This window comes from Spodoptera frugiperda, chromosome 27 (assembly GCF_023101765.2).
Source record: "Spodoptera frugiperda isolate SF20-4 chromosome 27, AGI-APGP_CSIRO_Sfru_2.0, whole genome shotgun sequence".
In the NCBI taxonomy this organism is placed as follows: domain Eukaryota; kingdom Metazoa; phylum Arthropoda; class Insecta; order Lepidoptera; family Noctuidae; genus Spodoptera; species Spodoptera frugiperda.
This window is the reverse complement of record NC_064238.1, coordinates 10478313-10491341: the sequence shown is the minus strand read 5'-3', so window position 1 is coordinate 10491341 and position 13029 is coordinate 10478313.

Below are 13029 nucleotides of genomic sequence, written 5' to 3'. Positions count from 1 at the left end.
TCGTGTTTATTTTGAATTTGAAGGTAATTTTGGACTGAATTTAAAGGCAAATGCTCGCCAATTATAAGTATAAATTCTGGGAAAACTAAATAGATGGCATCTTCAAAGGTTACCTAGCATTATCCTTAGATACCTATTTTATATTTTCTCTGATGCTTATGCATCTGATCATACAAGCTCGCCAGCAATGCAGTAGTGGGACAAAAGAAAATAAAGTTATTTGCGGATATCAATCTAACGTGTTTATCGATTTAAATCACACAATTAATAAAACTTGGACTATTATTATTATTGATAAAATAGTAACCAAATAAAAACATACACAACTTAAAAAAATAAGCATCTTCACAAAAAAACATAAAATCACAGTGAACTTGTCACAATTATTAATGTTAAATGAGCAAGCAAAAATTGCAAAACGACAATTTAAATTTTAACACAATCCATTTCTGTTTAATTATGATACTATTAATGAGAGAGTTATCAGAACATGCAATGAATATGAAATCATATTTTGTGATTCGATATTTAACGTAATGAGGTGTTCTCATAAACCATCGTTCTATAAGTTTTGTGAATCACATCGTGACTCAGCATAATTTTTGGCTCGTAATAATAACCTTGTTTTATTGCGTGAGATATTTTTATTTATGAAAAAACAAAAGATAAGATAGGTACTTATAATACATATAACAAACAGTTTGATTTAGGTACAACAATAGGGTAGATGACTAATTTTTATTTTAATGTCCGTCTTGCAGATTATTTTAAAATATGTATTAGACACGTATTTTTTATTTTCTCACCAATACAAATACTTTCGAAGATATACGTTACTTCTAGATACGTTTTATACGTATAAATGACGCATTTGCTCCCACTCCTAAACTTTGATTCATTTTATTTAAGTATTTGTTAGTTTATATGCCGAAATAAAAAATACATAGTTAACCATATTATTTAGTAACTAAAGTTATTAATCAACACATGTCTAGAAACTTCTTAAGAGTAGGGATGACTATTTCTTTTATGTATATACCTATAGGTATTCAGTTTGGAGCTTCTATGCTTCGTAAGAATGATTTGACATTAATACATATTTGAACGCATTATGATGACTGTCATTAATATTGTCCTAATGAGGCATATCAAAACTTTTGACACAAAATATATTTATAACTAAGTAATCCAGCAAACTTCTTACCTCCTCAAACACTTTTTTCACACCTTTAACCTTTAAGTACCGACGTGGGGCCTGTGAGGCCGTGGCGGATGGACAAGTTGTTAGTTTTACCCCTTCCCAGCGCAGGAGAGACCCGTGCTCATCAGTAGCTGCGAGTTTAGTTGCACCGACGTCGTCGAGTGTGGTAGAAGTACCGGCGAATACTGTTTTTGTAAGTTATGTCGATTTAAAATAACGACGCGGCCTCTCAGGCCCAACGTCGGTACTAACGTTAGTTTTTTGTTTGAGCTATGATCAAAATAAAGTGCTTAATTTCAGAAATCAAACTGCTAATAAGAATAATGAATGTACCTGCGACATCGAGGGGTAGGGGAAAGTGGGGGAATTGGGAACACTTAACTTTAAAGGCAAAAAAAACAGTATTTTCTTTTAAAAAAGGAATCAACTTTTATTAAAACTTAAACATTATTTATCTGTCTGCTTATAACAGAAAAAAATTTTTTTAATAATCAACTTTTTATTAGAAATATTAGCAAAAATAAAAAACATTGCCGTTCCTATTTACCCGACACCCTATGGGGTAATTGAGATCAGCCCGTGGAGCAAATGAAAACAGTATTTAGAAATGGTAATTAGAAATGGGGTAGTTAAAAATGGCACAGAGAACAGTTATAAATAACTAAAAAATTTTTTCGTAACCTTTGCTGGTCTCTCTGGAAGTGCATTGCACATGTGCCCAAAGCTTTATCGTGGTCATGTGAATCTGATATTTGAACTGGTGGTGTCTGGTTCAGTATGGCTGCATCAACGTCTCGCCTCATCTAAAAAAAATTGTATTGTAATAAAAATATAAAAACAAATTGTAAATTTGTTCGTTCCCAATTACCCGCCACCCACCGTTCCTAATTACCCGCAGTCGACAATTTGAATAAAAATGGTCGCGACCTTCGATAGCGTTTTAAGTGAATCCTATAACACGTAAAATTTTAAAACTGATTATCCATGAAATAAACTTACGAAATATGGTGTCATTGTACTCACAAATATGACATTTGCATCTAATGTATGTAACACAAAATTTATAACAAAAATGCAATAAAAACATTTTGACTCACCGTGTCAAGATGCGTGCATCCTCCAGCTCCTACTGTCGCTTGCGCACTTAGGGGCGGGGGAAGCATCCCTCGAATAGCCGCGAGACGGGATACGGGGAGGGGAAGTGGGACTTATCAACGTGTTCCCAATTACCCGCCGTTCTCAATTACCCTACTTTCCCCTAAACCTAGTTTACCTACAGATATACAACACTATTCCAAAAGACCTCGTTTTCATATAAATTCAAATAAATAGAATACTCGGTTCAGATATGCCAGATTTAGTTCAATATGAGGCGAACGAAGAAAAAATAAGAAAAGTATGTGCAAGATGCACATACATTTCTTATTTTTTTCGTCCACCTTAACGAAATCACATATCAATGTTACTCATGCAAGAAACATGTTTGTTTTCAGGACAAACAAGCGTGTCCTGATTGTGAGTAACTTTGATATTGGACATTTTTTTTATTTCTGGAATACCAAATACTTTTTGTTTTTTTTATGTATCTAATAACCCATAAATGTAGGAAAAATATAATTTACGGTTCCTAAGATGTAATATATTGTTATTTTAGATATATTTTTGTAGGCGAGTAATTTTTTAGTAAAAAATGGGACCGCAAAGATTGAAAGTGTTATAATTTCAAAGTCTTTTAAAAATGATTATTAAAAATGCCATTCTTTTATTTGGAAATCCCAAATTAACAGTTTGACCTATAATTTGATGTATTTTTATACATATTTTTTACAAAACTCAGTGTTATTTATATGCGGCCTCTCAGGCCCTATGTCGGTACTAATGTGACAAAAAAACCACGTCAGTAGTTAAAGGTTAACACAATGTTTTGGATTTCGACAAATAATTCTACGCCAAAATTAACAAAATCGGTCCATCCGTTCCGAGTTTTACGTGCATCTGTTCTCGAATTTTAGTGAGACTAACAAACAGCAAGGGTCGCGAAGTCCGCTAGTAACCAATACATGTGTAGATGAAGAGGTGCCACTGTACGAAAATAACAACACCCCTTTAAATTATTGATCTTTAGTTCTACATAATAACTGTTACACTCAATAATGATCAGATATTCTACGTACTTCTACTATGAGTACAAACGAACAAGAGCATGAAAGACACTCCTAAACAATTGAATAACGAACCAACATGATTCAAGTAAATTGGACGCAAGTTTCAATTCGATTCATTCCATTCGAATTTCAAGTTACTCGCATCGAACCGATTAAAAACTTTATACATTTTTGTATCGCTCATTTTAAAATCGACATTGTATTGTTTCGAATTGCCGATTATTGTACCCAATTTAATTGGATCCCTGACAGTTCAATTAACTTGAACAGTTTTTGATCTGTTCCCCGTGGCCTTTATGAGTGGTTTATTGTTCTTTAGCTTATTTTACTCATTGTACGCAAATAGCTTTTTGTACGCTATAATTATTTATTTTAATTATGCAGTGAAATCTGTTCGGATGTTGGAATTTTGGGTAGATATTGAGTTAATGAGTTTACAATGAAATAATGTGAGGTATTTACTTTACAGACAACCTGTATACATGCTATAGTTTTGAATCCCTGCAACGCATTAACATGAAAACTGATTTAAGTTATGCGTAGGAACTTCTACACTGCAGATTTTAATTTAAGTTGTATTTCTAGCACCAAGCAGAAATCTTACACACAATCGTGAACAACTTTAGTACTTAAGTAGGTAAGTTGGATGTCATCTTGATATTCTATTTGTCACCCATTAATTGATATTTTTAAAGATGTTATAGTTGTATTATTTGCAACAACGTAAAAGTTATCCTATTTAGTAGGTTTCGTTTAAAATACAAAATTGTGAGCAAGGATTATGCTATGGAAACATAATCGTCTATACTTCTTTGTATCAATAATTATAAACTAATCGTAATGTCTAGTAAATCTCTGGTAGAAGAGCACCCTTAAGCATATACCCCAATACAAGTATAACAACAAGAATAAATAATTTTACAAACAAAACCTATCTGGTAATTGGTAGAAAATTTATGTACTAGGTACTTACTTACTAAAAATTTACCACAAAAATAAAGAACCGTTAACCAAAAAGACATTAGCGAATTTATTTTCACAAACATATTTTCTGTACCTACTCTTTTAATACTGCGAAATGAGAAATGCTCGAACAAACGAGGGTGTATGAAAAGTGGCTGCATCAATATTAATATTTGTGTACAGTTCAATACCATCGGATTAACATAACCGTTCACTCTGACGTCTCTCGAAAACATTTAAATATTTTGAAATTCATGAAAAACCGTATGAGAAATGGCGAACAATACATTCGGAGATATATGTAGATGATGTGTTTACTTAGTTTTTTAGGCTTAAGGTATTTTTTGGAATTCTATTACATGGGACTTATAACACAAATGGTGAAAAGTACATTGTAGAGTGGCATTACGTGTAATGTACACCTCTGCCTACCCCTTCGGGGATAAAAGGCATGACGTTGTGTGTGTGTGTGTGTGTGTGTGTTTTTTTTTTATAAAACGATGCAGTGTCTGCCACCTGCTTGGTCCGCGTTCGTCTGAAATAAAAATTATCTTTCACCAAAATCAGCTCATACCATGACAGTAGTATACTTACGTACCAAAATCCATTTAGTACTTGATTTACGGACAAAAAAACAAACTCATTTATAATATTAGTGTGGTTTAGTGGATCTATGTTGAGTGATTTCTTTAATTTTGTGAATGCTGAGTGGTCAAATCTTCAGTTTTAAAACGGTCTATTGAATGTCTGCCGTCATGATTAACTTTATGGTTATGATGGCTGATGGCCTTAATTAATTAAATTCTCCGCAAGACTATGTAAAATAAAAACAAAATATACAGACAATAAAATAAAAAAACTAACCAAACTAAACCATTCGTTTTCAAGTTACACGCTTCACACAACACCAAACACAACAATATAAAACCAACAATCATGAATTAAAAAAAAAAACGTGACAATTATAAAAAAAATCATAGTACAAAAGCCAAACCAATTATTTCCCTCCAGCCCTACAATAATCCAACGCATACACCCACTCAAATAAAACAAGCCATTCATTTGTCATTTCCCATTTTATTTTCCGTAGTCAGTTGCAGTGAATACTTTTCCAGAGGTTTAATATCGGAAAACGGTGTGTAGGATATTTCTTTATTAATTAACCAAGTTGAGTGCTCTTCACTGTCTGGCTGTTATAAAATCTACATGGCGCTGTTGACTCGGATTCTTTGCACTGGATGTGAATGTGGAATTTTAGTTACGGAGTGTTATTTTGACAATATTGAACGTTAGAACTCTAAATTATGACAAAGCAAAAAGATTTTAAGATGGACTACAGTAAATTGAATGAAAACGGTTTGAGATGATGATTTAGAAGAAAAAAACCATGTGTAGGTACTATTACTGGGTAATTTTTGTAATAAAATTATTGTATTAATGTTTTTTTTTTGAATTACCTATACAATAATAAAAAACATAAACTCAAACCACTTGATTTTTTTTTTCATTCAGTGAGATTGAGTACAAAATAAGTCGCAGATCGTAAGCATTTTGCTATTATAATTTTACAGGCGCTGATGTTTGTAAACTAACTTTAGACATCATCATCATCATCAACAGCCTATGTGGCAACAGCTGACCACCGTTATCCGTCATCTATCTATTCCAAATTCAAAATCTGTGGCACGTAGCCTTTATCCAGCGGCACTAGATGTCAGACCAGTCACCCTACAACCGTCTCTGTCGTTTTATTAAAGGAAACTACAAGCGGCCCCTTGACGGATTCCCAATGCAAATGTGCATACAATATTCAAATTTCGAGCATTATAAATAATAGTGTTCAAAAATAACAGTCATACCATTCTATTCCAAATTTAAAATTCTGTGGCACGTAGCTTTTATTGAGCGGCTCTCGATGGCCAGCATCAAATTGTCCATGTTGTTTTATTGATGAAAACTACATTCGGCAACTTGACGAGTCCCTGATACACCTATGCACTTAGAACATTCAAAATTCGAAAATTATAAGGATGACTATTTAAAAAATAACGGTAATCCGCCATCTTTCTATTCCAAATTCAAAATTCTGTGGCAAGTAGCTTCTATCGAGCGGCTCTCGGTGTCAGACCGGCCAGTATCAAATTGTCCATGTTGTTTTATTGATGGAAGCTACACGCGGCCACTTGACGGGTCCCTGATGTATCTATGTGCATACAATATTCAAATTTCGAAAATTATAAGGATTACTATTTAAAAAATAACCGTTATTCGCCATCTTTCTATTCCAAATTCAAAATTCTGTGGCACGTAGCTTTTATCGAGCGGCTCTCGGTGTCAGACCGGCCAGTATCAAATTGTCCATGTTGTTTTATTGATGGAAACTACATTCGGCAACTTGACGAGTCCCTGATACCAATGGGTATAGAACATTCAAATTTCGAACATTATAAGGATGACTATTTAAAAAATAACCGTTATCCGCCATCTTTCTATTCCAAATTCAAAATTCTGTGGCACGTAGCTTTTATCGAGCGGCTCTCGGTGTCAGACCGGCCAGTATCAAATTGTCCATGTTGTTTTATTGATGGAAGCTACACGCGGCCACTTGACGGGTCCCTGATGTACCTATGCGCATATTAATTCTTGATTAATTGCGAGGATTGTTTATGGAGCTTTAGGTAAGGTTTTGGAAGATATATGGAGGGATTAAATGGGAACATGTAGGGGTTATGTTTTGTTTTTTTTTGTTTGTTTGGTTGCGGAGTTAACACGTTCTTCGATTTGTTTTTGAGGTTTTTCATTCGCATGTCACCAATTGAAGTAAGACTTGAATATTGTCTCGAAATCGGGTTTTGCCTTCCATTCGAGTAACCGACATTTGAATACCTAGGGGTCTGCAGAACTGCAATACGTACAGTGAAATGAAAAATATTTGAGTACAATTAATAATATATTATATAAAAAATCTGAAGTGATATTGTTTCAATATATGTCAGAATATACTAACTGCCCTAAAAACGATCTCTCAAAACCAGAAAGGATTATTCTAATGTTTTTGACCTTTAGTGTACCTAAGCAGTTATAAAAACACATGACAATGACATATCAGAATTCAAGTAAGTACCTTATATTATCTCCGCAATGTTATCTCATAAATCAGCAAGTCATTCTACAACAATTATTTGTAAACAATTGTAAAATCATCAATCAAATATCATTTTTATAATATTGTGATAACGATATAAAACATTTGAACGCTGTAACTATATGCTTATATTAGGAGACATTTTTAAATAGTAAACAGTTACACAGTTGTTAACCAGTTACGTCTGTAAGCCAAAAAACATCCGGAGCTGCGGACTACCTAGCAGGTTTACCGGGGCTCCGGCTCGAAAAGCAGGAGTAGGAACGGGGTGGTTTTTAGTCAGTAAGAGTTTGACACACCCTCTCGTCTCACCCTAGGCGGGTGAAGCCATTGAAAGATTTTCCCCAGAATCAAAAAAAAACATAATAAATACAATTAAAGTAGGCACTAATATCACAACAAAATATTATTTTAAACTAGTTCCAATAGTAATTATGACAAAGCTCTTTCAAAAACTAACAACACAACATTCCTTATCAAAGTTTTGCAGAGTCATGTTCAAGCAAATCCCAACAATTACTGGAAGCCACCAATAACTGCACCGAACGTAGATTGAACAAGAATTGCCAAGTTTGTCTAAGTTCCAAATCCGTAATGTTTTAATGCACTTCGTCTGGGTTCGTGGTTAAATATGTGTGCGCTTCCAATGTTGTACGTCACGACATTTTTGTAACTTACGTGAGCTACGAGTTTTTGATGTAAGAACAGGTTTTTGTAGATCTTATAACAAATTAATTTAAATATGATAATGTTGTTAGCATTGATTTAATGTAAAGTAGATAAGCCCAAATGGAAATTGTCTTAACTTATACAAGCATTTCCAAATATACTTACTATATACATACATACTATATGGGTAGTTTCATACTGAAAGCAACTTGTCATTTTGTCTCAATTCTATCGCAATGTTCCACTGATACTAAGCTATATAGCTGTGTAAGGAAGATGCAGCTTGAGTATACGATTTCCTGATAGTAGGGAAGCTATTCATAGCACGCATCCATAGCATGCATCTTTCCATAGATAAATAATAGCTGTGTTGGTTAACACCAGTGCTAAGCTATGTGTAACAATGAATAAGATTGGTGGATGCCAAACGCATCTACAGCAACGTAGCACAGCATAGCCTACCTCTTGTGGAAAAGCACCCTTAATACCATTTCAACATCAACTGTAAATAAAACACAAACAACCCTTAACGTGTGACAATGGAAACAAAAACGCGTCGTATAAATAGTGATGCCATAATGGCGCGCCGGGAGTTCCACAACTGTTTGCATACGAGATAGCGGGAGGTGTCTGCGGCATATGGGATGATGACGTCTCTAATACGAGTTCAGAACAAATAACGATACATACTGGGAGACAATGGCATTACTCTATTGCAATATAAATAATCTCAGATTTTATTTTTTATAGAATATTTTTTAAGAGATTAGTGCAGCCCTAGGGCCTTACTCTTGAAACCTATTCTCATCGAATGACATTGATATTATAAAATTTCGTACCTACTCTTGAGTTACAACACTAGCGCCCATTGCATCCGATATTGAATTTGGCCTTATTTTCCATACTCTGTACTCTCTATGTTGTATAGATTTGATATTGAATAATTATTGAGATTTAATTGGATTGTAATTGCATTGACATTGAGATTGGTTTCAAGAGTAAACGCCGTGGTTACTAGCAACAGGGGAGAAATAGCAACTCCGTGTCACACCTTATGTATGACTTAAGTATAATCAATGTTTATATCTATATATTCTCATACATTTTCAATCAAAATCACTTCATATAATACCTTTTATTTCTATGTAGATCTTTACTTGATATGTAAAAGTTTATGTCAATCCCATACATTTGATTCGCAATACTAAATGATTAGAAACATCTCACAAAGCGTCTACTAATCCCTGTAGAGAATTATATCAACTGACTGCAAACTGCAACACAATGGCGCAAATATTCTCAAAAGACTCTACTCATCAACTAATTGATTGCAACAAACGTAGCGCTTAACCAACGCTATTCAAAAAATATTTCGAATTTACGCTCTAAGTAGCTTATTTAAAGGTCTATTCTCGAACGCGCCCCAGTGAATACTCACTCGTTCTTTCATTAAATTCAAAAATATCATTTCATCCAACCACCTTTTATGACACCTCAAATTCTTTAAAATGATACCCAAGATTAATTTCTGAGGAGTTAAAGCCGGCGTGTAAACGTGGCTGTAATTAGTCCTGCGTACAATAAAAACGGGAGCTACATAGTCCCGAAGCATTCAATGGAAATAATTAAGCGTATTAAAACGAGAAACGTAATGAAATACATTGTCTCGTGAAGCGACTAATTTAAGACTAAATGGATTTATAAAGGACTTATTTAGCGGTTTGTGTCCTGATTTTATGGTCTACTTTTCCATTCTGGAATGTTTTGGTGGTTAGATTAAGCGATATTAACAAATGGGCAATAGTTTATTGTTTTCAATTTATTTATTTCTTCTTTATCGCTATTCCGACAATTTATTCGTACCAAGAGGCAGCACCTGTACCAAAATAAAAACCTTTCCTTAATTCAAGCAAAAACACCTAAACATGAATTACAAAAACCACCGCAGATATAGCGCCTAGCATTAAATTCTCACCAAATAAAAAGCCACTCAACTTATCAAATGAAATACCCAACTTCGCACATCTATGTAAAAGAAGAGCTCCGAATAATTTAGCCACCGGCTTCCAACTGCTCTTCGAATACTCAATTACCACTTTTTTGTCTCAGTAGTACACTTTGTTTCTTGTTTTTATTTTACTTTCCGCCCCAATGGAGACGGACGGAATACGTATTAACGTCAAAGACGGCAAGCGCCCGTTCTCTTGTAGTTTTAAAAACTGAATTCTAGAATTCGAATTTTAAATTTTTCGGCCCGTATTTTAGAACGACGTTGTTCCACATTTCTTTTTTAATTTAGATTCGTTTTGGTGTAATTTTGTGTGAAATTAAGTTGAGGTTTGTATTTGAAATTAGAAATTGTGGTAACTGTGATTGTTTTATCTTTGAAATGTCACAAAAATGTTCGTTTGGAATAATTGTTGTTGGATTAACAAATTAAATGTTGAAACAAAAGCTTTTGTGTACGTTAACAATGCGAATATACATAAAGTATTAATGGGTAATAGGTACCTATATCTTTTTCATAGAATAACACAACAATTAATTTGCACACACTAAAATATCACACTATAATTAGTAGGTAAATCTTCAGATATCTCTAATACTAACTCAAATTTAAATCTTTCTATTTTATGATAAAGAACTATTTTTATAGTAAAGTAAACATCGATTTAAAATTCACAGACAAAATTCTCAGAAGTCAATAGGAAAAAAAAACTAATTACTAATTATTTTTAAATTTAGAACAGAATCATTTTATGAACAAGCCCGCCATGTTTTGAAGGTCGCTATGACTAAGTACAAAGAGTGGTTAGCATCTGGCAAAGTGAGATTTTCAAGAGAATATCCACTAAACGTGTACTAAAAATGTGTTTAGGACAACAACGTTTCAGTTTGTTACCTCTAACCTTTACTACGCTTGTCTACATGAGTTTTATAACGCAGTTTTATAAGCACACATGAAAATTATCCTTCAAAAACTTTTAACACATCGTGTTTATAATCATGAGCTCGCTAGTTTCGTGTGACGAAAAATTCATTTTATATTGAACAGTAAAAACTTTACTAGAATGATAATATAATAATACTAGCTTTAAGCATGACCATTTATTTTTATAAGAACATCAACGTTTCCAGATTTCCTTTGAAGCAGACTTAGGGTATTATTCACTAGGATTTTAAAGACAGACTCTTATTTGCACAATGCAAATGTGACTAGAGAAAGTGAATATAAAAAGTGGAACTGCGAACCGTTTCTTTCATTTATTTCTTTGATAAAGACGGAGTGGGTTGGAATTTTGCAGCTGAGGCCAATTGTTACTTTACTCGGTCGGATTTGCATGTTGGTAATGCATTTCTCTTTGTTACGAAGAGGGATGAACTGATGTTATGTCAGTATGAATAAAAACCAGATTTCTTTGGTTCGCGAAGCTTTGGCATTAATGTTGAATGTGTAATTGGTTATTTTTAAAGTTCCTTTGTGCTTGTGACGTTTAAGTTTCTTCAGTTCTGTATAATAGCGCGGGAGGAGAATGAAGATGGGAAGTTTTTAGTTGAAAAATGTTTGCATAAGTAAATGATGTCGTGCTGCTTTATACAGATTTGAGATACTTAGTGAACTCACTTTACTAACTAATTAGAGACTAACTATACACATTATCTAGATTTTTAATTAACTAAAAATCATGGTTTTCTCACTACAGACGCGGCGACGTCGTGTCTGATGATGATGATGAAGAGTCGCTCTGTGATTCGAAACTAGTAGAGCTTTTCTCCATTTTTACTACTACCGTGACTTTTAGTTAATTTAGTATGTCTCGATAGTTATTATAAAAATCTAGATTTTTTGTAACTATAACTGAAAATGAATGACATTGTACCTAATATCCATTATGTGACTGCCAAACGTTGCTTATATTCAACAGATCCTATCAATTTCATTAACTATTTGACATAAATATTAAAACAAGCTTATATGAATAAATGGGACCGATAAACAAATTAAAATACATTCATCAATTCGTGTATTTAAGCAGGCTCGATTACAATATAACAAAATTATAATTATGAAAATATCATTTGCAATTAGTGTATAATGGATTCTTTTATTGATGTGATTGCATTGAAATACTATATTGTATCATACAATCCTATTGAAATACTATTATATTGTATCATACAATTCTATTGAAATACTAATAATAATCGACCTGTATAATCATTGCGAGTTAGATACTTATGTAAAACCTTATAATCCAACTAATTATTAAAATAATAACTATGAATAAAGCTCCCAGTATATGCAATAGGCTCACTCCCTATTACATGGGACTTACAACATAAATTGTGAAAAGTGGGTGTACATTGTTTAGCAGCATTACGTGTTGTAATGTGCATCTCTGGTCATACCAGATCTCTAATCGTACCAGACATCTATATGGGATTAAAGTTATTTAAAGTCTATATACGTACTTGCAAGTAGGATATTCGATATACATCGCAGCATTGGATCTTCATCAGTAAGAGTCTGAACCCACAAAGAGCACAACATATAAGCCTTATTTGTTGAACTTAGTTTTGCGTAAGAAAACAATCCAATATTACTAATCTTACTAACCAAAAGACTAGCCGTGCTGTGTAGCGCTAGTGTGCTTAGCGTTAGCCCAAGTTTCAATTGAATGACGATTTGAATTGTAAATGTATTGGCTGACTCAATTTACAAAGACTTATAATTACACGACGGGTGCTTCCTAGAACCATAATATTATAATATTCGTGGAATTATTAACAGAACAATTCTCCAATATCTCCTAAAACATTAAAGTTGTAATAAAATGAATAACTAAAGAGAAAGACACAAAGACTCCTCAGAACTAAGTGACAAT